Consider the following 24,805-nt stretch of genomic DNA (forward strand, 5'->3'; position numbering starts at 1 on the left):
TCAAAAACTACATTGAATAACAGTGGTGAGAGTGGGCAACCTTGTCTTGTTCCTGTTCTTAGTGGAAATGGTTTCAGTTTTTCACCATTGAGAACGATGTTGGCTGTGGGTTTGTCATATATGGCCTTTATTATGTTAAGGTAAGTTCCCTCTATGCCTACTTTCTGTAGGGTTTTTATCATAAATGGGTGTTGAATTTTGTCAAAAGCTTTTTCTGTATCGATTGAGATTATCATATGGTTTTTATCCCTCAATTTGTTAATATGATGTATTACATTGATTGATTTGCAGATATTGAAGAATCCTTGCATTCCTGGGCTAAACCCCACTTGATTGTGGTGTATGATCCTTTTAATGTGCTGCTGGCTTTGTGTGCTAGTATTTTGTTGAGGATTTTTGCATCTATGCTCATCAGTGATATTGGCCTGTGGTTTTCTTTTTTTGTAACATCTTTGTCTGGTTTTGGTATCAGGGTGATGGTGGACTCGTAGAATGAGTTTGGGAGTGTTCCTCCCTCTGCTATATTTTGGAAGAGTTTGAGAAGGATAGGTGTTAGCTCTTCTCTTAATGTTTGATAGAATTCGCCTTTGAATCCATCTGGTCCTGGGCTTTTGTTTGTTGCAAGATTTTTAATCACAGTGTCAATTTCAGTGCTTTTGATTGGTCTCTTTATATTTTCTATTCCTTCCTGGTTCAGTCTCAGAAGGTTGTGCTTTTCTAAGAATTTGTCCATTTCTTCCAGGTTGTCCACTTTATTGGCATATAGTGGCTTGTAGTAATCGCTCATGATCCTTTGTATTTCTGCAGTGTCAGTTGTTACTTCTCCTTTTTCATTTCTAATTCTATTGATTTGAGTCTTCGCCCTTTTTTTCTTGATGAGTCTGTCTAATGGTTTATCAATTTTGTTTATCTTCTCAAAGAACCAGCTTTTAGTTTTATTGTTCTTTACTATTGTTCCCTTCATTTCTTTTTCATTTCTTTCTGATCTGATCTTTATAATTTCTTTCCTTCTGCTAACTTTGGGGGGTTTTTGTTCTTCCTTCTCTAATTGCTTTAGGTGTAAGGTTAGGTTGGGATTTTGGGGGGGGGTTTTTTTGAGATTTTTCTTGTTTCTTGAGGTAGGGTTGTATTGCTATAAACTTCCCTCTTAGAACTGCTTTTGCTGCACCCCGTAGGTTTTGGGCCATCGTGTTTTCATTGTCATTTGTTTCTAGGTATTTTTTGATTTGCTCTTGGATTTCTTCAGTGATCTCTTGGTTGTTTAGTAGCATATTGTTTAGCCTCCATGTGTTTGTATTTTTTATTTTTTTTCCTGTAATTGATATCTAGTCTCATAGCATTGTGGTTGGAAAAGATACTTGATACGATTTCAATTTTTGTAAAATTAGGAAGGCTTGATTTGTGACCCAAGATATGATCTATCCTGGAGAATGTTCCATGAGCACATGAGAAGAAAGTGTATTCTGTTGTTTTGGGATGGAATGTCCTATAAATATCAATTAAGTCTATCTCGTTTAATGTATCATTTAAAGCTTGTGTTTCCTTATTTATTTTCCTTTTGGGTGATCTGTGCACTGGTGAAAGTGAGGTGTTAAAGTCCCCCACTATTATTGTTTTACTGTCGATTTCTTCTTTTATAGCTGTTAGCGTTTGCCTTTATGTATTGAGGTGCTCCTATGTTGGGTGCATAAATATTTACGATTGTTATATCTTCTTCTTGGATTGATCCCTTGATCATTATGTAGTGTCCTTCTTTGTCTTAATAGTCTTTATTTTAAAGTCTATTTTGTCTGATATGGAAATTGCTACTACAGCTTTCTTTTGATTTCCATTTGCATGGAATATCTTCTTCCATCCCCTCACTTTCAGTCTGTATGTGTCCCTAGGTCTGAAGTGGGTCTCTTGTAGACAGCGTATACACGGGTCTTCTTTTTGTATCCATTCAGCTAGTCTATGTCTTTTGGTTGGAGCGTTTAATCCATTCACGTTTACGGTAATTATCAATATGTATTTTCCTATTACCATTTTCTTAATTGTTTTGGGTCTGTTATTGTTGGCTTTTTCCTTCTCTTGTGTTTCCTGTCTAGAGAAGTTCCTTTAGCATTTGTTGTAGAGCTGGTTTGGTGGTACTGAATTCTCTTAGCTTTTGCTTGTCTGTAAAGTTTTTAATTTCTCCGTTGAATCTGAATGAGATCCTTGCTGGGTAAAGTAATCTTGGTTGTAGGATTTTCCCTTTCATCACTTTAAATATGTCCTGCCACTCCCTTCTGGCATGCAGAGTTTCTGCTGAAAGAGCAGCTGTTAACCTTATGGGGATTCCCTTGTATGCTATTTGTTGCTTTGTCCTTGCTGCTTTTAATATTTTTTCTTTGTATTTATTTTTTGATAGTTTGATTATAATATGTGTCTTGGTGTGTTTCTCCTTGGATTTATCCTGTACGGGACTCTCTGTGCTTCCTGGACCTGATTGACTATTTCCTTTCCCATATTAGGGAAGTTTTCAACTATAATCTCTTCAAGTATTTTCTCAGTCCCTTTTTTCTTTCTCTTCTTCTTCTGGGACCTCTATAATCCAAATGTTGGTGTGTTTAATGTTGTCCCAGAGGTCTCTGAGACTGTCCTCAATTCTTTTCATTCTTTTTTTCTTTATTCTCCTCTGTGGTAGTTATTTCCACTATTTTATCTTCCAGGTCACTTATCCATTCTTCTGCCTCAGTTATTCTGCTATTGATTCCTTCTAGAGAATTTTTAATTTCATTTATTGTGTTGTTCATCATTGTTTGTTTGCTCTTTAGTTCTTCTAGGTCCTTGTTAAACGTTTCTTGTATTTTCTCCATTCTATTTCCAAGATTTTGGATCATCTTTACTATCATTACTCTGAATTCTTTGGTAATAGGGAGACTGCCTATTTCCTCTTCATTTGTTTGGTCTGGTGGGTTTTTACGTTGCTCCTTCATCTGCTGCGTACTTCTCTGTTTTCTCATTTTGCTTAACTTACTGTGTTTGGAGTCTCCTTTTCACAGGCTGCACGTTCGCAGTTCCCGTTGTTTTTGGTGTCTATCCCCAGTGGGTAAAGTTGGTTCAGTGGGTTGTGTAGGCTTCCTGGTGGCGGGGACTGGTGCCTGTGTTCTGTTGGATGAGGCTGGATCTTGTCTTTCTGGTGGGCTGGACCGTGTCCAGTGGTGTGTTTTGGGGTGTCTGTGAACTTAGTATGATTTTAGGCAGCCTCTCTGCTAATGGGTGGTGTTATGTACCTGTCTTGCTAGTTGTGTGGCATAGGGTGTCCAGCACTGGAGCTTGCTAGTCGTTAAGTGGAGCTGGGTCTTAGCATTGAGATGGAGGTCTCTGGGAGAGCTCTTGCTGATTGATATTACGTGGGGTCAGGAGGTCTCTGGTGGTCCAATGTCCTGAACTCGGCTCTCCCACCTCAGAGGCTCAGGCCTGATACTCGGCCAGAGCACCAAGACCCTGTCAGCCACACGGCTTGGAGGGCTTGTACACAAACAGCATTACAACAGCAACTTTAAAGTACTCTCTGCTTAGATAGCCTTTGTTATCTTCATCACATGCTTTAAATACTTCTTGTGTTCTGATGGGCTGGCTTCCCACATCCACAGCCAGGTCCTGGCCTTGTAAAACCCCAAGGACTTCATGCTGCCTCAGCCAGAGAGGATGGACTGCGTGGACCTGGGCCGACTCTGGGGAATCCTCAACCCTGCGGGTCCCAGAGGATGCAGAAAACGTCTGTTGGGGATGTTGGCAGGGCACCATTCTGGGGAGGTGCATGCTAGGGGCAGGAATCCCCTTCTTTTTAGTTTTTAAAGAAAGAAATAGCAGTAAAAAAATCAAAATTCATATAAGGAGAAAAAACTTTGAGATATATCAGGGATTAATATCTTAAAATATGAAGAATTCCAATGGACTCATAAAAAATAGTTAAACACCCTACTAAAATTTTGACAGCATATAAATGGATAATTCATGGAGAAATTACAAATGACTCATAACACTTATGAAAATGTAACTCAACCTCACTAACAGTCAAGAAAATGCCAATTAAAATGAAACAATAAACACTTTTCACCACACATTTTGGTAGGAATATAAAGTGTCGTAAACTTTTTGGAGGACAATAAAAAGTTTAAATGTGTATATCCTCTGATACGGCAATTTCACTTGTAGAAATAAACTCTATTAAAATACTGTTATTGACTGAACATCTCTCCCCCCCAAAATTCATGTTGAAGCTCTCGTTCTGGAATTTGGAGATGGGGCCTTTGGGAGGTAGTTAGGGTTAAGTGAGATCAGGAGGCTGAGACCCCATAGCGGGATTAGTGTCCTTACAAGAGGAGAGAGACCAGAGCTCACACGCTCTCTGCCACACGATGACATGGCGAGAAGGCAGCCGTCTGCCAACCAGGAAGAGTTCCCACCAGAACCTGACCACGCTGGCCCCTTATCTCACACTCCCAGCCTCCAGAACTGTGTGAAATCCGTGTCTGTTGTTTAAGCCCCGAGTCTGCAGTGTTTTGTTTTGGCTATCTGAGCTAAGACAAATATTCAAACAACTATACAAAGATATAGGAATGAAAATGTTCAGTAAAACATTATTTGTAATAGAGAAAAAAAATTTTTAAATGCTTAATATCCATCAAAAAGGAAATTATTAAATAAATCATGGAGCACCCATAGTATGGAATTCTGAGCAGTTGTAACAAAGAACAGGATAAATGCTCATTATATAGTTCTAGATGAAATAAAGCAAATTGCTGAATAACATTTTTGTTATTTTTAAAAGCTTATGTTCGTGTATATACCTACCTTTGAGTGTGTGTGTATGTGGGTGTGTGTGCACACAATCTGGAAACCATCTGGAACTATTAGTGTCAGCCCATTAATGGTGGAGACGGGTGGTGAGTAGGGAGCGGTATGTGAAATAATAAAGTGGCAAGGAGGGAATTTCACTTTTTATTTTCTATATTTCTGTGTTGTTTGGCTTTTATAATGAATATATATTACTTTGGCAGTTGTGTTGGGACAAAATTTAATGTATGTCAGTTCCCTTCCCTCCACTCACAACAAAACATTTAGCAATTTCTTGTTTTGTTTTCTCTTCTCCCTGCTCTCTCTCCCCAGAACAAAATCCTTGTGGTACTGTCTCCTGGGAACAGGTCAGTGGAAGGAGAAAGCAGTGCTGGGGCACTGCGGGCAGCGGGAGGATGTGGCCAGCAGGCAGTTGGGCTGAGCATGCAGGTTCCTCAATCACTGAGGATGGGGTGACAGAGCCCCTCCACAGTGAGGGCGTCTTAGTCAGCTTGGGCTGCCATAAAAACACACCACAGACTGAGTGGTTTAAACAGCAGACATTTATTTCTCACAGATCTTGGGGCTGACAAATCCAAGATCAAAGCAAAGGTAGAGAGGCCTCTTCTAGGCCTTACAGAGAGAAGCCTCCTCACTGTGTCCTCATGAGGCAGACAGAGGGAGAGAGTGAGTTCTCTGGTGCCTCTTCTTATAAGGACACTAATCCCGTCACAAGGGCCCCACCCTCACTACCTGACCTAACCCTACCTCCCAGAGGCCCCTTCTCCAAACACCATCGTTAACTGGAGGTCAGGCTTTCAATGTATGGATTGGGGGGGACACAAACATTCAGTCTATAACAGAGAGCCTTCTTCACTTTAGGATGCAAGAGGCTCAGGGAGGATAAAAGACTTTAGTGAGAGCACATGTTTACATGTGTTTACAGTTTAAGCGAGATCCAAGTATGCCCTGGAATTTCTGTTTGGATCTTGTTTCTTTAAATGAGATGCTGATCTAAGTATCCAAGCCTTTGCCATTATAGGTCAAAGTTTCAATACATAACTTTTTAATGCTTAAGAAACAGAACCATATTTTTAAGTTTACTGGCTACAGGAACTGGCAACAGAAAGATTTGGAATGTGTTTTAAAAAATGAGTTGGAGCAGGGGGATGCTAGGAAGAGTTTCCTTAAATATATGCACTTCAAGCAGCACATCCCAAAGCCAGTCTCAACCCAGTTCCACCAAAGAATTTAGCCTTAATGCAGGAATCCACTATATGTAACAAAAAACTTCTCCCTGCCCTTCTAGAATTGTGCAGTTATGCACCATCCTTGGGAGAATCAAGACAATAATCGCTTAGATTTCTTCCTATAGAGCTAAATTCTCTCTCGGTACCCAAGTTGAAAAAGGCCGGCTGACATCCAAGAGTAAAAGAGGATTCCAAGCTTCATCCATTACACTAACCAAAAGGAACGCACTAGTAAAGTGCTAATGAATACTTGGGCTAGTGAAAGAATTAACTAAAGAAACAATAATCATTGGTAATATATATTGATTTTTAACATAGATCAGATGCTGTGCTAAGTGCATATCTACACTAAGAGAGAAAAATGATTTTCCCATATTACAGATGAAGAAACATTTAAAATGCTGCATTATACTACTGTTTTGGACATAGGAAAAATCACGTCAGCCTTGTTTGGGACCAGAGCCCACAGAGCTGGGGTATTTCCTCGGGGTCAGCTGCATACTGCCTGGGCTCCAGACACAAAGTCAAAGCAAGCAACCCTGGGATACGGTCATTCTGGGCCCCCTGAGAGTGACAGGCCCACAGAGTATACACCAGCAATGAAGGACACCGGCTCATTGCAGCAAATATTTATGGCCCTACTCTGTGCCAAGAAAGGTGTTGAGAGCTGTGAAGACACTAAGGCTGGTGTCCCACAGCAAGTAAAGTTGAAGGCACGCACACACACGCGCGCGCACGCACACTTGTGGGACCACACCGTCAGAACAAGGTATGGTTACACTATGGAATACTGTGCAATATTTAGATAGAATTAGCTGAATTCCTACGTCAAAATGGAGAGAGGTTTCCAAACCATATTGCTGAGGGAAAAGAGCAAGCTATCGAATTATAAATATAGGAACTACCCTTCCTCACCAAAAAAAAAAAATCCATTGCCATCGGCAATACCATACCATGAGAAAGCTGGCCAGAAGCCACACCTGGGGACGCCTCGCCCTCAGCTGCCAGAGGACATCCTGACAACCGGAACGGTTATGGCCAAGGTGAAACCACAGAGCCTGACAAAGGGCAAGCAAATAAACAAAACAACCAATGTGGGAGCTAAGATGATATCCTTTAGTCTAAAAGGTACAGACTGGAACGCAGGAGATACAGAAGCGGAGCATCCTTTGAAAACAATAAAAGGATCGTCCCAAAGGAAAGGGAAGCGCATTTTAAATAAATCCTGTATTCGCCGGGTCGAAGCTACTTGTTCAGATCTTACCACTAGGAGGTTTTCATTCATTCATTCATTCATTCAGCAAACATTACTGAGCACCTACCATGGGCCAGGAACTGCTCTGGACCCTGGAAATGTGATGGGAACAAAGCTAACAAAGCCCTGCTCTCCCCCAGAGCCTACAGCTTGTTTCCTATGTCCCCCCTTTTCCTGTGATGACACAGATGATTTTAAAGTATCTAAATCTGAAGGCCCCCAGGAATTCCCAGGACAGCCACAGTGGATTCTGCAGGGGGCTCCCTTTTCTCGGGGGGTATTTGCTTATCCTAAGGACCCCTGAAACCTCCTCACTGAGTCTCCCTTTTACCAGCCCCGACAGGGCTCTGTGACTGCTGTGTCACTGCACTCCTGTCCCTGAATAAATGCTGCAATTCTGGTAGATAGCCTTTAATACTATACCCATGTAATGTGAATTCATCCCTCTTTTAAAAGAGTCAAATATTGCCGATGGCAATGGATTTTTCTTTTTTTTTTGGTGAGGAGGGGTAGTTCCTCTATAATTTAGTAGCTTGCTCTTTTCCCTCAGTAATACGTTTTGCAAACCTCTCTCCATTATGACATAGAAATTCAGCCAATTCTATCTAAATATTGCATAGTACTCCATAGTGTAACCATACCATTTTTTTTTTAAGCCACTGTCCCTTTGTTGATAGCCCTTTGGTAGCTTGTTTCCAGTCTTTCACTTTTTTTTTTTTTTTTTTTTTTTTTTTTGGCTGAGTTGGGTCTTTGTTGCTGCGGGCGGGCTTTCTCTAGTTGTGGCGAGCGGGGTCTACTCTTCATTGAGGTGCGCTGGCTTCTCAATGCAGTGGCTTCTCTTGTTGTGGAGCACGGGCTCTAGGCACATGGGCTTCAGTAGTTGTGGCTCGCGGGCTCTAGAGCACAGGCTCAGTAGTTGTGGCTCACGGGCTTAGTTGCTCCGCAGCATGTGGGATCTTCCTGGACCAGGGCTCGAACCCGTGTACTCTGCATTGGCAGGTGGACTCCCAACCACTGCACGACCAGGGAAGTCCCTCCAGTCTTTCACTATTACAAACACTTTTGCAATGGACATTATTTTATATGCCCTCCTGTGCACCTCTTCAAGGCTCTCTCAGGGGTACAGCAACAGGGAATTGCTTGTCAAATCATGGGATATTTTAAATACATACTGTCAAATTGCCAGAAGAATATAAGAGGCCTGTTTCTTAACATCCTTGCCAATTCTTAATATTATCAAACTTTATAATCTGTGTCAATTCAATGAACATTAAATAGCTGGTTTGTTTTTGTTTTTTACTTTTTTTTTTTTCGGCTGCGTTGGGTCTTCGTTGCTGCGTGTGGGCTTTCTCTAGCTGCGGTGAGTGGGGGCTACTCTTCATTGCGGTGCGTGGTCTTCCCATTGCAGTGGCTTCTCTTGTTGTGGAGCACAGGCCCTAGGCGCACGGGCTTCAGTAGTTGTGGCACGTGGGCTCAATAGTTGTGTCCCGCGGGCTCTAGAGCACAGGCTCAGTAGTTGTGGCGCACAGGCCCAGGTGCTCCACGGCATGTGGGATCTTCCTGGACCAGGGATCGAACCCATGTCCCCCGCATTGGTAGGCAGATTCTTAACCACTGTGCCACCAGGGAAGTCCTGTTTTTGTTTTTGCTTCCTTTGTTTGTGGTTTTGCATTTTCCTAGTGAAGACGGGCATTTTTAAATTTTTATATCTGCATATAAAATGCTTATTGTAAGTAAAACATATAATAAAGATAAACAAACATTAAAATATATATACACATATTTATTTTTCTTATTTTATTACACATTCCGATTATGTTTGTGACCTTTTTCTATTGGGTTGTCTGTCTTCTTTTTATTGACATTTAGGAGTTCATTACATACCCTGGATTCTCATTTTCAATTTTCTAGTCACATACAGTTTATATGGTAACTGGTACCATTGGTAAACATAATTTTAACTTTGTTTATACAAATTTATTTTTTCTTTATGGTGTTTGCTCTGAGCATCTTATTTTAGGTCTTCCTTTTCCCTAAGGACATAAAAATGTTTTCTCATATTTTTGTCTGTCTCCGGGGTATTTTTACTCTCAGCTTTCCGAGTTTCAACAGCATCGTTCCCTCTCTGGTGCTGGACCACACATCCTCCCGATGAGGCAGTTTCCTTAGCCGCACGCTCCTCAGCAGGCACTTCTGGGGCTAAGGCACACCCATCGGGTCTGCTGCCCTCAGCACCAGCTGCTCACATCCGCCCTGCAACCTCCCAGTGTACCCAAAGTCCCAGCACTTGGTGAGAAAAGTGAGGGAAACATTCTCAGTGGCTCTGCTGCCCACGCCACCCACAGAGCCTGGAAACCCAAGGAGCAGCCCTGGGACTTAAGCGGTAGGAGGTTCATGGGATTCCTAAAAAGCCTTAAAAATGCTTCTCTGGTTTTCCTGGCAGAATAACACACCCCCATATAAATCAGCAGGAGGCGGTGGCAGTGAGGATTCTGAAAAATCTTGGCAGGTTCCGTCATAGCCAGGGCCATCTTTCCGAGAAGAACTCATGGATGCTGTTGGCTTCCAGGGTGGTACTGAGCCGCCTCCAGACTACAGAATCAACCCACACGACCGTGTCTTCTCCTCCGGGGGCCAGAGGAAAAGTGCCCCACACCCCGAGTGCCTGCCAAGCCCATCAGGGTCCCCCTTCCCTGGAGCCACGCAGGCTTCAGACCACCGCACGTTTTCAGCAGGAGACACCTTCCCCTCTGTCGAAGACCTTCCCCTTTGTCAGAAAACAGCCTAAAATCCAAGACCTCCAGGCCTCAAACAAAAAGGAGCACCAGACTCTCCCTTCCAACAACAACAATCCTCACGGCGTTGGCTTTCATTATCATCCTAGTTTGCAGGACGGCTGCTATACCTCCAGATGGCAAGCCAGAATTCCAGGAAAGAAGGTGGGGAAAGGGTAAATAGGTAAAGAGGAATGTCAAGTAAGTGCCTTTGGATCAGAAAGTCTAGATGTTTGATTGTATATCATCTGTCAGAACACTGACCGAGGGCAGCAACAGTACCAAAACCTTTCTAGGGCCATCGTGTTTCATCCATTTGGGCTGGAGTAGTCGCTCACCCTCCCAGGATCAAGGAATCTCTGCCACCTAGACAACTGGGCTACTACAGAAGAAAGTAAGAGAGAGGAGATGCTGTCAGATAGATAACAGCCAGTGCGTGCAACAAGGAGAAATCTGTGGGGAAACAGGACAATGGGAAAGGTACAAAGTCAACAGGGCGGTGACCAGTAGTTTCATCACAACTCCATCAGGCCAGGCGGCAATGGAGGCTTGATGTAGGGAGTGCCCAATGGCTGGGATGTGTTCCCAGAATGCTAGGGATGCCAGGGATGTTGGAATCCTACAGTTACCCAGCACGTTCTACCCAGTGTGGAGCAGAACCCTGGAAAGCTAATGGTGACATGAAGAGCAGAGCCCAACCCATAGAGCAGGGACTGGAAAACTGGAACAGGGTGTGTGGGCCCAGCTAAGTGGGTCAAAGTGCAGGGCTAGGCAGCAGCCTCAGGAGGAAGCTAGAAGGCAGCCAATAAACCAAGGCACAGCTGACTGCATGGCCCAGGCGGACGCAGCATCAGAGAGGAAAGCTGGGACTTAGGAGACATGCAGTGACCCAGAACTGCCTCCAGGTATAGTCCAGGAATTCTGAGACCAAGGCTCAGAGCAGGACAACTAAGTCTAGCCCCCACCCTGGGGGTGGGGGTGAGTCTCTCTAGTCCACCCCGCCCTTGGTGGACGTGACCAGGTCCTGTCAAAGCTGACCCCAGTTGAGGCAACATGGCTGGAAGGGGAGCCTGCAGCCTGGGGAAGAGAGGCTAACACAGTCCTCGGCTTCTTCTCACCTCTGCTTGTTCATCAGCCTCCTCTGCATCCAGCCCTGTGATGGGGCAGCCCCACCCTCTCCACCTCCCTGCCCAGGTGCTTCTCTATGTCTGTGCTTCTAGAGGAAAGGTCAAGAAGAAGGACCCTCCCTTCTTTTGCTCCCTTCCCGTTCTCTTGACTTGGGTTTGAATTCTACTCAGTTGTGCCAGACTTGGGTACGCTCTGGGTTATTCCTGCCTCTTTCCATACAGGAGTGGCCCATCCACTAGAGTCCGCAAATTGTCTGTGCTTCAGGCCCCAGCCGGCTGGGCCCACCTCCCACCTGGAATTCTGATTTGCTGCCTGGAGGTGCAACAGCCAACTTGTCAAGCACCTTAATGCATTTATTCACTAAAACAAACTTAAAAACAAACTTCCTCTTGTGACTTTGTCATCTCTTGCATCCTGCAGCTCAGTTTTCACTCTCTACCTCTTAGTCTCCGCAACTTACTCCATCTGACAGAACACAGCATGAGTAGTTATGATGACCATTTACTACAGAACAAGAAACGAGGAGGCACTGTGCCCATGGCCTCATGTATTTTGGAGTTTTCATTCCTAAACAATATAGAATAAAGAGCATCCTCTTGCTAGTAAATTGTCTGAAATTGTTGGAATAAGACATCTTGCTTAGTAAAGACTGCTACCAAGTCAGAGGTCCTGTCCAGAAGTTGGCTTAATATCTTACCCCTCCCCGGCTTTTCCCCAACTTACAAATAAGAACATCATCAATTTCTTGCATCTTTCCTATCACATCCCCCTGCAGCCTTCTCAGATGTAAGCACCATCCGGAATTGTGTTTTTAATCATCTTCTTGTTTTTTAAAAAAGTAGTTTTATCACAAATCAATGAATTTCTAAACAGTATATTATTTCATTTTGCTTGATTTTTACTGCTCTAATTTAGGTGGTCTCCTGGGGCTGCTTTTTCCATTCTACATGTGTTGGCAAGATTGCTTGGGGCTGCTTTTTCCATTCTACATGTGTTGGTAAGATTGCTTGTGCTTGTTAATTCATTTTCAGTGCTGTTGTTCCCTTTACATTCAGGCAAGAGTGGATGAGAATTACAGCCCTGTTCCCCTGCATTCAGCCTGAGTGGCTTCCTGTCCTCCACGATGGACTTGGTGATGGCTCATCTCATCACACTGCATAGCGTCAGGGTATTTCCCGGCCAGGTAGGTGAGGGCTGCTGTGTGTATAATGTTTGCTAGGAGAGACAGGAGCTATTTTTATAAGTCAAAAATGATGTCATTGCTCCTCTGGTTTTAAATAGCTCTGCAGAAAACGGAAACGGTCATGTTTCTGAAGAGTGCATTTAGTGGGTTCTAAAATGATGTCATCACAGCCTACAGACGGGTCTCATGATGAGCCACATTTCCTTTGATCTTGAATGCATGTGACTTCAGCCTCCAATCACCTTCCATATGGTCTTAATAAACAAACTTCAGCAAGAAACGTGAGTGCTTGTGGCACTACAGGTGTGGAGCGTCATCTGCAACAGGAGCTACAAGATCGGGTCTGGTCCGGAGCCTGCAAGCCATTCACTGTGTGCCTTTGAGTGAGTTTTCCTCTCTGAACACAGTCTGCTCAGCTCTGAAAGGAGGAAGCTGGACCACATGGTCCTTTCTGGCTCCACAATTCTAGCATCCTTTAACTTAGGAAAAATCCAAGGAAGCAGAAACATTACTGGCCAACTCCAGGGTGAGAGAAAGGTTTACGCTGTACTGCCTGTTCCTCGTGCACATTCCCCCACGTGTTCTCAGCAGCCAGAGATGTCTCATCCCTTTACTAACGTACTTCACCAAGCCCGAGTCTGGGTTGGAGGTGGACCTAGACTAGTTGCAGGTGACAGGAGCTTCAGACTGCCTTTCTTCTCATCAAAACAGCAAAATCCCCTGTCTGAGTCCAACCCATCCATATGCATTTTCCAGTAACAAAGGAGCTTTAAGGCTGTTGGCTTCCAGGGTGGTACTGAGCCGCCTCCAGACTACAGAATCAACCCACACGACCGAGTCTTCTCCTCTGGGGGCCAGAGGAAACGTGCCCCACACCCCGAGTGCCTGCCAAGCCCATCAGGGTCCCCCTTCCCTGGAGCCACGCAGGCTTCAGACCACCGCACGTTTTCAGCAGGAGACACTTTCCCCTCTGTCGAAGACCTTCCCCTTTGTCAGAAAACAGAAATGAGCTCACGCTGACGCTACAGATGCTAAAATTAGAATGCAAAAGAAATCTCTGCACCTATTTCATCAGTGAGCGTGGTTTTATCTCCAGGATGGAGAAGGAACACACCCTCCCCTCCTTATCCGAGGGGCTCACCTGGGCTCTGCTACACACTGCTGGGTGTGACCTTGGGTGAACCCACATCCACCCTACAGTGAGGGGTTGGGCTAGAGGGTCCTTAAGGTCTGCCACCTCTAAAGTCCCAAGATCAGACAGTCTGTCTACAACAAAACAAACAAATGTGGATACCTATTTTTGGAGAAGGTTCAAAGTACAGAAGAAGAAATCTGGATCCAGATGTTACCTTCCTCTGCATCTTGGAGCTTCACCGCGCTTCTGTCCTGTCCTGGACGCCAGCCTCGTGTCTCGCACATCCTGCCAAAGTCAGCACCTCAGTGACGTTGTTCCCATTTCACAGATGAGGAAACTGCATCTGAAATACAGTGGGTCACTTTCTTAATGATTCAGTTACTTGACACACAGCTACTGGACGTCAGTGCTAGGACGCGAGCAGAGGCCTGCTCCACAGTGCGTGCTGTTCAAACACAGCAGAATCCTGCTGGGAGACAAAGCACAGAACTGCTCCGCTCTGCACGGGGTCCGCAAACCGTCTCAGCACAGCCCCTGCTTTGGATGCCAGCATCTCTCCTGTCCTCCCACTTTAAAAGTACAAGGGAAGGACTTCCCTGGTGGCACAGTGGTTAAGAATCCACCTGCCAGCTCTATTTACAACAGCCAGGACATGGAAGCAACCAAAGTGTCCATCGACAGATGAATGGATAAAGAAGATGTGGCACATATATACAATGGAATAGTACTCTGCCATAAAGAGAAACGAAACTGAATTATTTGTAGTGAGGTGGATGGACCTACAGTCTGTCATACAGAGTGAAGTAAGTCAGAAAGAGAAAAACAAATACCGTATGCTAACACATATATATGGAATCTAAAAATAAAATTTAAAAAAAGGTCACAAAGAACCTAGGGGCAGGATGGGAATAAAGACGCAGAACTACTAGAGAATGGACTTGAGGACAATGGGAGGGGGAAGGGGAAGCTCGGACAAAGTGAGAGAGTGGCATGGACATATATACACTACCAAATGTAAAACCGATAGCTAGTGGGAAGCAGCCGCATAGCACAGGGAGATCAGCTCAGTGCTTTGTGACCACCTAGAGGGGTGGGATAGGGAGGGTGGGAGGGAGGGAGATGCAAGAGGGAAGAGATATGGGGATATATGTATATGTATAGCTGATTCACTTTGTTATAAAGCAGAAACTAACACACCATTGTAAAGCAATTATATTCCAATAAAGACGTTAAAAAAAAAAAAAGAATCCGCCTGCCAATGCACGGGACATAGGTTCGAGCCCTGGTCGGGGAAGATCCCACATGCCGTGGAGCAACTAAGTCCGAGCGCCACAACTACTGAGCCTGCACGCCTAGAGCCCGTGCTCTGCAACAAAGAGAAGCCACCACAATAAGACCGCACACCGCAAGGAAGAGTAGCCACCGCTCACCACAACTAGAGAAAGTCTGCATGCAGGAACGAAGACCCAACACAGCCAAAAATAAAATAAATAAATAAATTTATTTTCTAAAAAAAGTACAAGGGAAGAAGGAGCTGAGGACTCCACACAGAGGGTGGGAAAGCACTGTTCTGCTTACCTTGTTTTATATTCTCTGAAAAAAGGAAGGAAGCCTGCTTGGGTTATAACCCGAGGAGCCACTTTCTTGGCAGTGAGAGCCTCAAGGTAGCCACTAACATGACGTACAAGCTTATGTGAAACAAACGCCAGGCAGACTGGGTGCTTCTACAAAAGTGCAATGATTCTATGGAAATGCGCTCGATCACTTTCAAAGGACTCATCGCCAAGAAAATCAGGCTTTGTAATCTACAAGCACAATTATTTTCTCATCGATTCAAAGCAAATATTTTATAGAATGCCTGTTCCCAAACATGAGGAAGCCATACGCTGTAAGGGGACCCCAATGGTACGTACAGGATTATGTAAAATGAGATTCTCTTCCTATAAGTTCGGAAGGTGTACAAGTTGAAAGAACACATTGCTATCTGAATGCCAATTTGGGGAAACAAGTGTCTTCTAGGATGACTCACATTCTGGTGAAAAGTGATAACCAAGTTATGACAGCAGAACAGTGAGTCGAAATTGAGAAGAATAAGAGGCGATGGCTGCCTGCCCTGCTTTCCCTTCCCCTCCCTTGTTCCCCTGTCGTCTGGCCATCACAGACACACAGTAGCGGGCACAGCCGCAGACGCGGGCCTGGGAGGCAGGCCAGGGCTCAGGCCGGGCTTCCAGCGGGTGCCAGACCAAAGCCCAGGGCTCCAGCTGGGATTCTGGAACAAGGCTGAGTGTCATTAGCTGATTTCCTGAAGGCAAAAGCGTCTCGACGAGGTGACAGGAGAGCCAGGTGGCTCTGTCCGTGGAGGCCCGCTGGCGGCCGCTCAGCCTCCCTGGACTCCGGCCAAGGCCTCCAGCCGCCGCGGCCCGCGAAAGGCCGCGGAGGCTGGTGCCGAAGGGCGGGCTTGTGGTGAAGAGGCACTTTCTCAGAAGAGACAACTTCTTGCCCTTTTCTCCCACCCACCCGGGCTCCCTAGTTCAGGCTTTCCTCACGTCCCCTCCCCCCGCCACGCTCAGCCCTCCTCTCCTTCCAGAAGCATGTGCACCGGGGGCGGCAGCGAGGAGAGATCGCCAGGCACACGTGGGGGCTGGAACCCTGACGCAGCCCCACGGAGGATGTGCGCTCGCAGCCGCTCGTTACGCATTTCAGGGCGCGCTCCTCGCTTCCAACAAACAAGGACTGCCGCGGCACGAGCTGTGGCCATTCGGTGCGGACCACGGCGGCCTCCCGCGGCCACTGCTGTCCTGGCCGCCCAGCCGCTCCTCCTTCGAAAGCGATTGCACCGCTCTCCGCTCCTCGGCTGGCCCAGTGGCGTCCTCACGGCTGTCCTGGAGCACGAGGGACAGACAGTGCCTGCCGAGGGCTGCCCGAGTCAGAACGGTCCGGCGTTGCCACCTGTGCTCGGCGGCCTGTCTTATCGGCCCGATGCCAGCCAGCTCCACAGGCCTTGGCCTCGTGCCAGCGCCCGTCCAGCTTTATCCGTGCTGCGGGGCCTCCTCTTTGTGATGGAAAACGGTCATAAGCCGGGAGCCACCAGCACACACCTGGCAGGTGTAGTGCATGTGAACGGCCCAGAGCAGGACCTTGTCTGTACACGCAGGTGCCGGGAACTGTTACTTTCCTAGTTTGTCATTACTTCTTCACCCTTGTCCATGTTCAAATGTCAATGAAAAGTAAATAATAAAGAAAAACAAAAAGAACAAAATGCATTAACCAAAAGCTCCCCTCTTTAGGTGTATCTGCCATGTCTCTTTTACAACTTACACTCTGTGAAGACAGTGACTGGTTCATTTGGTTTGGCAAACATAGCCATTAATATATTATAAACACTCGGTCTGATGTCAATACGAAGGAGAATTTAGAAACGTCACCTCTACAAAAGAAACTCTTCTAGGTAAGCAACCAGATCTTGTGTTGAGTCAATAACCTGTGGAAACAAACTTTTTAGTAGTACCTGGGCTGAAATTCCAAAATAATATAAAGATTGATGTATCTCCTGAAATGAAGATTCCATTACAGACTAATTCCCTTCCAGGCAAAGGCCACGTGAAGCTGAAGGTTGAAAAAATGCCGTAAGCGACAGAGAAAAAGACGTCAAGCTGAAACGCGAGGAGAACTTGTCATGGCCCAGAGTCCACATGGTCTCGCAGTTTCAGGGCTAGTGGTGACAGGCACAGGACACGAAGACCACGTGTGATGGGAGTGTGGGGCAGGAAGAAACAGACGAGAAACAGTTTCAAGAGATTTCCGAAGCTATAACAATTTGAACAACAAAATAAGTGATGATCGTAACATTATAACTCATTGAATCAATAGTTCCTGAGTCCATAGCCATGTTAAGACACATAAATAAGGAGAAGTGAAAGTTCTTCGTTAAAGCAGAGCGCCAACTCAAAATACAAAATAAAGATGGAAACCTCACAGTGTTGACACTCACACTGCGAGTGCAAACGCGGTGCGCCTAAAGCCCGCTGGAGTCTTCGCACGCATCAACGCACCGGCTGCCAACTGCCAGCAGCCACGTGCCTCCCCGCCAGGCACACACAGTCACGAATAAAGAAACGTTAACACCAGCGACAAGTGATGTCAGTTTCTCTTAAGAATGTTCTAGATAAATTGGTTAAAAAAAAACTATTAATTTCATTAAATCTTGGCCCATTAATACATGTCCTTTTACTATTGTGTGAAATGAGAAGGCGCGTGTGCCGTGTGCTGAAGGGTGACCGTATGGGTTTTGTGGGCGGAGCTTGTCAGCTTTCTCATGGACACCAGTTTTACTTGAAAGAACAAGTGATAGACAAATATGTTATTCACACATGGGTATCAGGCAGACATTTTCTCAAAAATGGACAAACCAAGCCTGATGCTTCAAGGAAATAACTGAGAGTAAGTGTTGCCAGTGAGAAAATTCAAGCTTTTTAACAAAAACTAGAATTTGGAAAACTTGAATCTGCCACCATGAGCTTGACCGTTTCCCATGACCTAGTAACTTCTGTAACGAGATCAGGGGTGATAGTAACAGATGTGACTTTTCAGTACTGTATAATGAAATGTGTCAACATTTGATAAATTTCACAACTCAAGGATCCAGCATTTTCCAAATGGCTAATGTCACAACATGTGACAAAATAGTACACAGATAAAATATCTATCCAAACTGCAAGATAGAATAATGGATTTTAATGTAACAGAGTATGAAAATTTAATTGACATGTTTCAAATTCCACATTGCAACTAACCTTTAAGAAACTACTACTGTTGAGTTTTGGTGTAGTATCAAAAAAGAAGACCCATAATTATCCAAAGTGGATATTTAAATACTCCTCCTTTTTGTGGATTTTCTGCAAACATTTCCGCCATAAGACCATACTCCAACAGATCACAGAGGTGTGTAAAAATACGAAACAGAGCCACTTTTCTCACTAAACTTCCTTCTGAAAATATTATTTTTCATGAAATTGTTCATTTATGTTAACATGTATTTGGTTTATTATTGTTATTTTTAAATGAATTAGTAAATACTTTTAAAGTTTCCTACCTCTAATTTCTTCTTCTTTATATATCAATAAATATTGATAGATCTAAAACATATTAACAAAAGCTTTTTGGAGCCCTTAGTACTTTTTTAAGAATGAAAAGGAGTCCTGAAATTAAAAAGCTTAAGAATTGCTACCTTGGGAAAAAGTATGCTCGGGGAAAAGGTGTTTTCTTTCTTGCCGATTCCTCAAAAACATTAAACTGCTAACGAATTGGAACTCTGCAAGGTGCCGGGAGAGAGAGATGGGCTATTTAGCACTGTTCAGACTTATCTGATCCCACAGACACCACTGCACCATGTGGGCATCTCTCCACAGACAAGAGCCCTGGAGACGGGAACCCAGGCTCTGCCATGAACTTGCCATGTGGCCTCGGTCAAACCCAAACCTAACACCCTGTAACAGTGGCACATCAACATTCCCACTTACATGTGGCTTTGCACTCCAAATTCATATGTGGAAGCCCTAGCCCTGAATGTGGTAGCATTTGGTGTCGGGGCCTCTGGGACATGACTGGGTTTACATGAGGTCATGAGGGTGGGGCCCTCATGGTGGGATTAGTGCCCTTGTAAGAAGAGACAGCAGAGAGCTTGCTTCCTCTCCCCTACACGTGAGCACACAGCCAGAAGGCAGCCATCTGCCAGCAGGTAGAAGGCCTCACAGGGAACCAAATCTGCTGGCACCTTGATCTTGGATTTCCAGCCTCCAGAACTGTGAGAAACAAACGTCTACTGTTGCAGCCCCCCAAGTGTGGTGTTTTGCAATAGCAGCCTGAGCTGACAAAGACACACACACCTATAACAAGGCGGCACAGCTAAGGAAGGCTGGCAGTGCCGTGCAGTTACGTACATGAGCCCCGTGGTCCCCACTCAAGTACGGCTTCTAACCTGAGCTCATTTCCAAATGTTTTAAATGTATTTTCAATCAGAATAACACGTACACGTTTTCTAAAAATCAACTAAGGAGAGACACTGATAAAGAAAGCCACTTGTCCCTGCCTGCACCCCTACCCTCAGCCCTGCTCTCCAGAGTAACCTGATTCAATCATTTCTGATTTGGTTCTGTGGTTGCCTCTGAAGTTCCCAATACCAAGCTCACAGAGCTATTTCTGGATTTATCAGCTCTACATATTATCCGCTGTTACGCTGAATGATGGTTTAGTTTGCTTACACCCTCGATATCTTTCCCCATAACACATTCACCTACTACATACATACATATATATATGAAATATAGGTGTATGATACCTTTTTCAATTTATCTATTTGTGACCTTTATAATTTTTAAATTGCATCTTTATATCTCTATTTCTTTCTTCATTAATTACAGATAGGTGGTATTTCTTTTTTAAAACATCATTGCCAATGCTCATTTATTAATCAAAGTCAAATGGGAAATACATCTGCTCTGATTTATAAATTAAGATTCTTAGTTGTCAGAGATGGTAAGCGTCAGCTGGACATCTGGTTTTCTTTCCATCTCAGTGTTTTTTTAAGTCTACTGCAAAGTGTACATTATCATAGTGGTGTGAGCTTTTGATGACCCATACGCACAGACTGGCCATCTATGGCTCAGCTCTTTCGTGGAATCCTTTGGGCATCTTCACGATATCCATGGTCTGCGTTTTGGAGAAACGTAGGCGTGTACTCCCGGAGCCCCCTTCTTCCAAATCTGTGAAGACGTGCTCTTTCTAGGACTGAGAAATGCTGTCTCCCAGGAGCTCTCTTCAGAGCGCTCCTGAGTTGGACCCACTGTTTCCTAGACCCCTCAGCTCCCTTTTTTTATTTTCTCCTTGTGTTTGCTAGAGTACCGCCTTGCACTAGTTTCCCAGAACAGACACAGGAGTTAAAGTGGTTTTACTGTGCTGTTAATGAGCCTATTCCAAGGGCCTGGGAAGGAAGGGCCTTTGCCTTAGAGTCACATGATGGTGTGTTTTTTATAAATTCTTCAAAAATTAGACCCTTCAACAGCAACCGTTTAAGGCAACGTCTCTCTCCCGCCTGTGTTCGGTCACATTCCCCACATTGCTGGGTGGCGGTGGAGCAGCCCCAGCGCGTGTTTGACATCTGTCTGAGGGGAAGCTGAGTAGGGAACACACTGAGCTGCGGCACCTCCACCCCCATGCAGAGCTGGGTTCTTGCCAAGCCAGAGAAGGAACGGCTTCCACGAGCCACCCCACTCACCGCGTCACCTCTCTCCCCAACAGGCCACGCCCCTGCAGGCCCTGAGGTCATATCCCAATATGAACACGGAGTTTCCTATACTATCAGTAAGAAATAACAAATTTTGACCAACCATAGCAGAGAAAGGACTGAATGCTTCTCTTCTCTCCACAAAAATACTATAAAACTGTTGTCATATGAAGAAGCAACAAAAAAGTATGGGGAAAATATATGATTAAAATATATGATCAAATCAATATATGATCAGTCAGTGAGTCAAATTTTTTCTGGATTTTATAATATTTAAGGCTAATATTTGTATTTAGTTGTGATTTCTCATATGATTCTAAATAACTATTCACTTTGTATCTAATTATATAGTAGTAATTTTTAACGTTTTTCTGAAAGAGAGGCCCCTCAGATTGTACAGGCTTCACGCCCCACCAAACCTAAACCTATCACTGTACTGCAAGTACATTTCCTGAAGTCTTGCAGTTCTGAAAATAACTTGTATTTGATAGATAATGCGGCTAAGTAAAAAATTTTAGTTTGAATTTTTGTTTCTCAGATACCCAAAGGCACTGAATCAGTATTGAGAGTACCATTTTGATTCACTTCCCTGCTTTGGTGGAGTGGGGTGGGAAGCAGGCAGGATGGGTAGTCAGCTGGGCCACATGAAACACAACCACACCTGTTGCTAAAATACAGAAATTCTTTTGCACCAGTTGGTACATGGTCAGCATCCTATGACCCCCAGCCCCAGACCTAGCCCTGGAATGTCCCAGCATCCTGCAGACGCTCCTCTTGGACCTTTAGACCTTTCCACCATCCAAACAGCTAAAGGGCTAATACCCAGTATAGCAAGACCCCACTGGAGAGTTAATTCCAGTGGCATCCATTCTGATGGGCCAGTGCCCAGGCCATACCAAGTGTTAAATATTTTGAATCCTGCCACCGGGTGGTGGGATTTCGTTCTTATTGTTGGTATTTCTTTTTCTCTGGAAGTCATGAATATTTTCTTTTGTCGTATGAGTTCTGAAATTTCACAGTAACGTGGGCTGTACAAGCCTCTTCCCTTTCATTGTGCTGGGTTCTCCACCCTGGAGATGTCCAGTCAGTCTGGAAATTGCCCTGACCCCTCTTCTGCAGGAAGGCTTGCTCTCATTGTGATACAGGGGCAGCCTGCGATGGGAGTTTTAAATTCTTTCCTTAGGGAATTGCCCTGAGGCTGACCTTCCAGTTCACTTCCAGAAAACACTGGGCACAATTAGGCAGGAAGCTGCGTCCTCCCACGGGGCCCCCAGCCCTGCCTCACCTTCACCAGCCACACGCGCTGCCGCAGTTCACACCCACCCTCTTCTCCCTCAGCATCTCTTGCACTGTGGTCTCCTCGCGTCACCGCCAGGGCGTGGGTCCTGTCACTCCTAAAGCATCTTTGTATTTTGCTCTTGCTTCTGACACACACGAGCTCATCCATCCCTTTTTTCTTCCAAAATTATACAGAACTGCCCTTTGCATGCAGAATATTGCCTGTAGGAAGGAGCCCCTGTCTGGTGTCTCGATCTGTGTGACACCATCCCCCCCCCACACCACTGCTGCCCACACCATCTCCTATTCCAATTCCTGCTCACTCACGGCCTCCAGAAGCTGTGCTCTGCCTGGAATGACCTTTACCCCCCTTCCATCCTGTAGGATTTAACTCACACTCCACCTTCTCTATCAAGTTTTCACAGATGCAACACATACGGCCCTCCCATGCCAAATACACCTCTCACTTAGCCAGGCCCTCCTGAGTGTGCACGTGTAGCTCTTACCTTAGCTGTCTCTCCTGGGTTCCGAGCCCCTGTACCCGGCTGTGAGCACAGTGGGTTGGACATTACATAACAGTTACCGTTCAGTTTGAGAGACTGGGAAGAGAGATGGTTCTGGGAATAGAACGGAACTTCCTTGGGTAACAAAGGTCTAGGAGAGCCAGAGAACCAGAACCTTGCACAATTTTTGTAACAGAGGCCTGATTATATTTTGGGTTTGCTAAGACTTTGCACCTCTGGATTTCAGAGCACCAGAAAAGCTGGATTAGTAAGAGCCTTTTCCTCTGGTTCTACCAGATCAAGTATGATTGCAGAACCGCCTCCTTTCAGTCCATGACCCAAGTTTAAGGTTAAGGGGGGAGGATCAAGCAGAAGGCTCACCCCTCGTCCCACTAAGTAAGAGCAGCACGCAGACCGTAAAAGCAGGGGCTGGCCAGCACCGTCGAGCGCCGTGGCCACCGCTCCCCCCACATGGTTCCAGATGCTTTAGGCCTCAGAACTTGGAGGCCAGCCAAGGAGAGTCTGTCTTCCCACCCCGAGCCCCACCCCCACAGGCAGGAGCCCTTGGCCTGCGCTCTGAACCCTGTCCAAGGGGCTGGGCCCAGGCATGTCTCGTTGTTTTGTCTAAGTTTGATCAGGAATGAGTAGTAGACGCAGCAACGACATTCTGCCCAGACAGAAACATTTGACCCGCTTTCGGAAAAGCAGGAACATGGAAAAGAACTGACTTTCTTCTCCCTCTGGGAATAACCAACCCCCTGCACCCCTCCACGCTGATTTCTGTCTCCTTTGCTCCTCACGTGTTGCTGTCAAGGGACGCCTCAGAGTTCAGTTATTTTACAGAAGGCTGAACGGAAGGCTCAGTTAAAGATGTGAACACCTAGAAACAAATCAGGTGTCCAAATCTGACCTCTGCTGCCAGTACTCCAATAACCTTTTTTATCAAAACAGTGGAATATTTTAAGAATCAAATTATCAATTATTTTATTTACCTTCTTTGATATGAGAAAATAACAGAAGTCTTAAGAGAGAAACTAAAATTTTAAATAGGCCTCAAATCATGGAATTTAAGGTTTTTTCCAATCATAATGTATGTAGGAAAAAATACGATAAAGAAAATTTTAGGAGTTACTTTTCCTGGGTCTCTCCTATGTATACATGTTATTAAACTTTGTTTTGAAAAGAAAACTTAAAATTGTTTTCATTTAAATAGAAGTTTTAATCGTCTCTCGGGGCCCGTTTTTTCTCTTTTGTGGCACCTGCTGTCCTCAGCACACAGCTTTTAACTCTTCCTCCAAGATTGCTGTTCTAATTCCAGCCATAACATCCACATTCCAGGCAAAAAGGAGACAAAGGCAGGAAAGGGTGCGCCCCCTGTCTTGGAGGACGCCTCACAGAAGAGGTGTCCACACTCGCCTGCATCCCCTTGGTGCCCTGTACTCACAGAGCCGCGCTCGCCAGGAGACGGGGTCTGTTGTGGTGGCCACGTGTCCAGCTAAACACCCTGAGTTCGTTTACTGTAGAAAGCTGGGAGAACAGACATTGGATAGTGCCAACAGCATCTGGTACAGGGAGTAAATCCCAAGGAGAATCCTTTTTAAATCAGCAAAGGGATGAACATGAGGATACAAATTATGGAGATCACGCTACATAAGAAAAGAGATGGTGTGACGAGCTCTGGGAAGACAGGGCTGAAGCCAGCCCAGCCAGAGGGGCCCAGACACACTGCCTTCTAGGTGGAAAGACGAGGCTGCTGACTCCAAGAGGGAGAAAAAGAAAAAAGGTAGAGGATTTTGTAGTGAGGGGGTTTCCATGTAAACTCTCTACACCGCCGTAAGTGTTGACATGGAGTGGAGCTGGACCTGTTTGGGAGAAGAGGCACATCCTGCTTTTTGGGAGGGTGCAGTAAAGCACAGCTGCTGGAAACACCAGAGTTTGTATGTTTTCTTGCAGAGGGTGCTGGACACATGCAGGGAGAGATCCTTGAGTGGAGAGTTCTCTCGAGGGCTGGTCCCCGTGATGAAAACAGGGTATGGAGCATGTCTGCAGCCCACACTGTCCACATGTGTGTTGGGAGATTCCATCTGGTTGGGCACAGGGTTCCCGAACATCCCAGGTGGCTACTGCCCGGCATCCTGGAGGGTGTGGCCACCATCCCGCTACAGGAAGCCGGCGGTATGAATCCCCATACTCTCCACCCCTCCCTCCTGCGCT

The 24,805-nt window shown here is 45.3% G+C and overlaps 1 long non-coding RNA gene across 2 annotated transcripts in view; it reads right to left on the reverse strand.

The window, feature by feature from the left end:
- LOC307192023 overlaps positions 1 to 24,805 on the reverse strand; it is a 74,155-nt gene that overhangs the window by 12,212 nt on the left and 37,138 nt on the right. For both annotated transcript variants that reach the window (XR_013829916.1, XR_013829917.1), the window contains exon 3: positions 13,743 to 13,871. This is a non-coding gene — a long non-coding RNA (uncharacterized lncRNA). The remainder of the gene's footprint in view (positions 1 to 13,742; positions 13,872 to 24,805) is intronic.

Source organism: Stenella coeruleoalba, assembly GCF_951394435.1.
Source record: "Stenella coeruleoalba genome assembly, chromosome: 9".
NCBI lineage: Eukaryota > Metazoa > Chordata > Mammalia > Artiodactyla > Delphinidae > Stenella > Stenella coeruleoalba.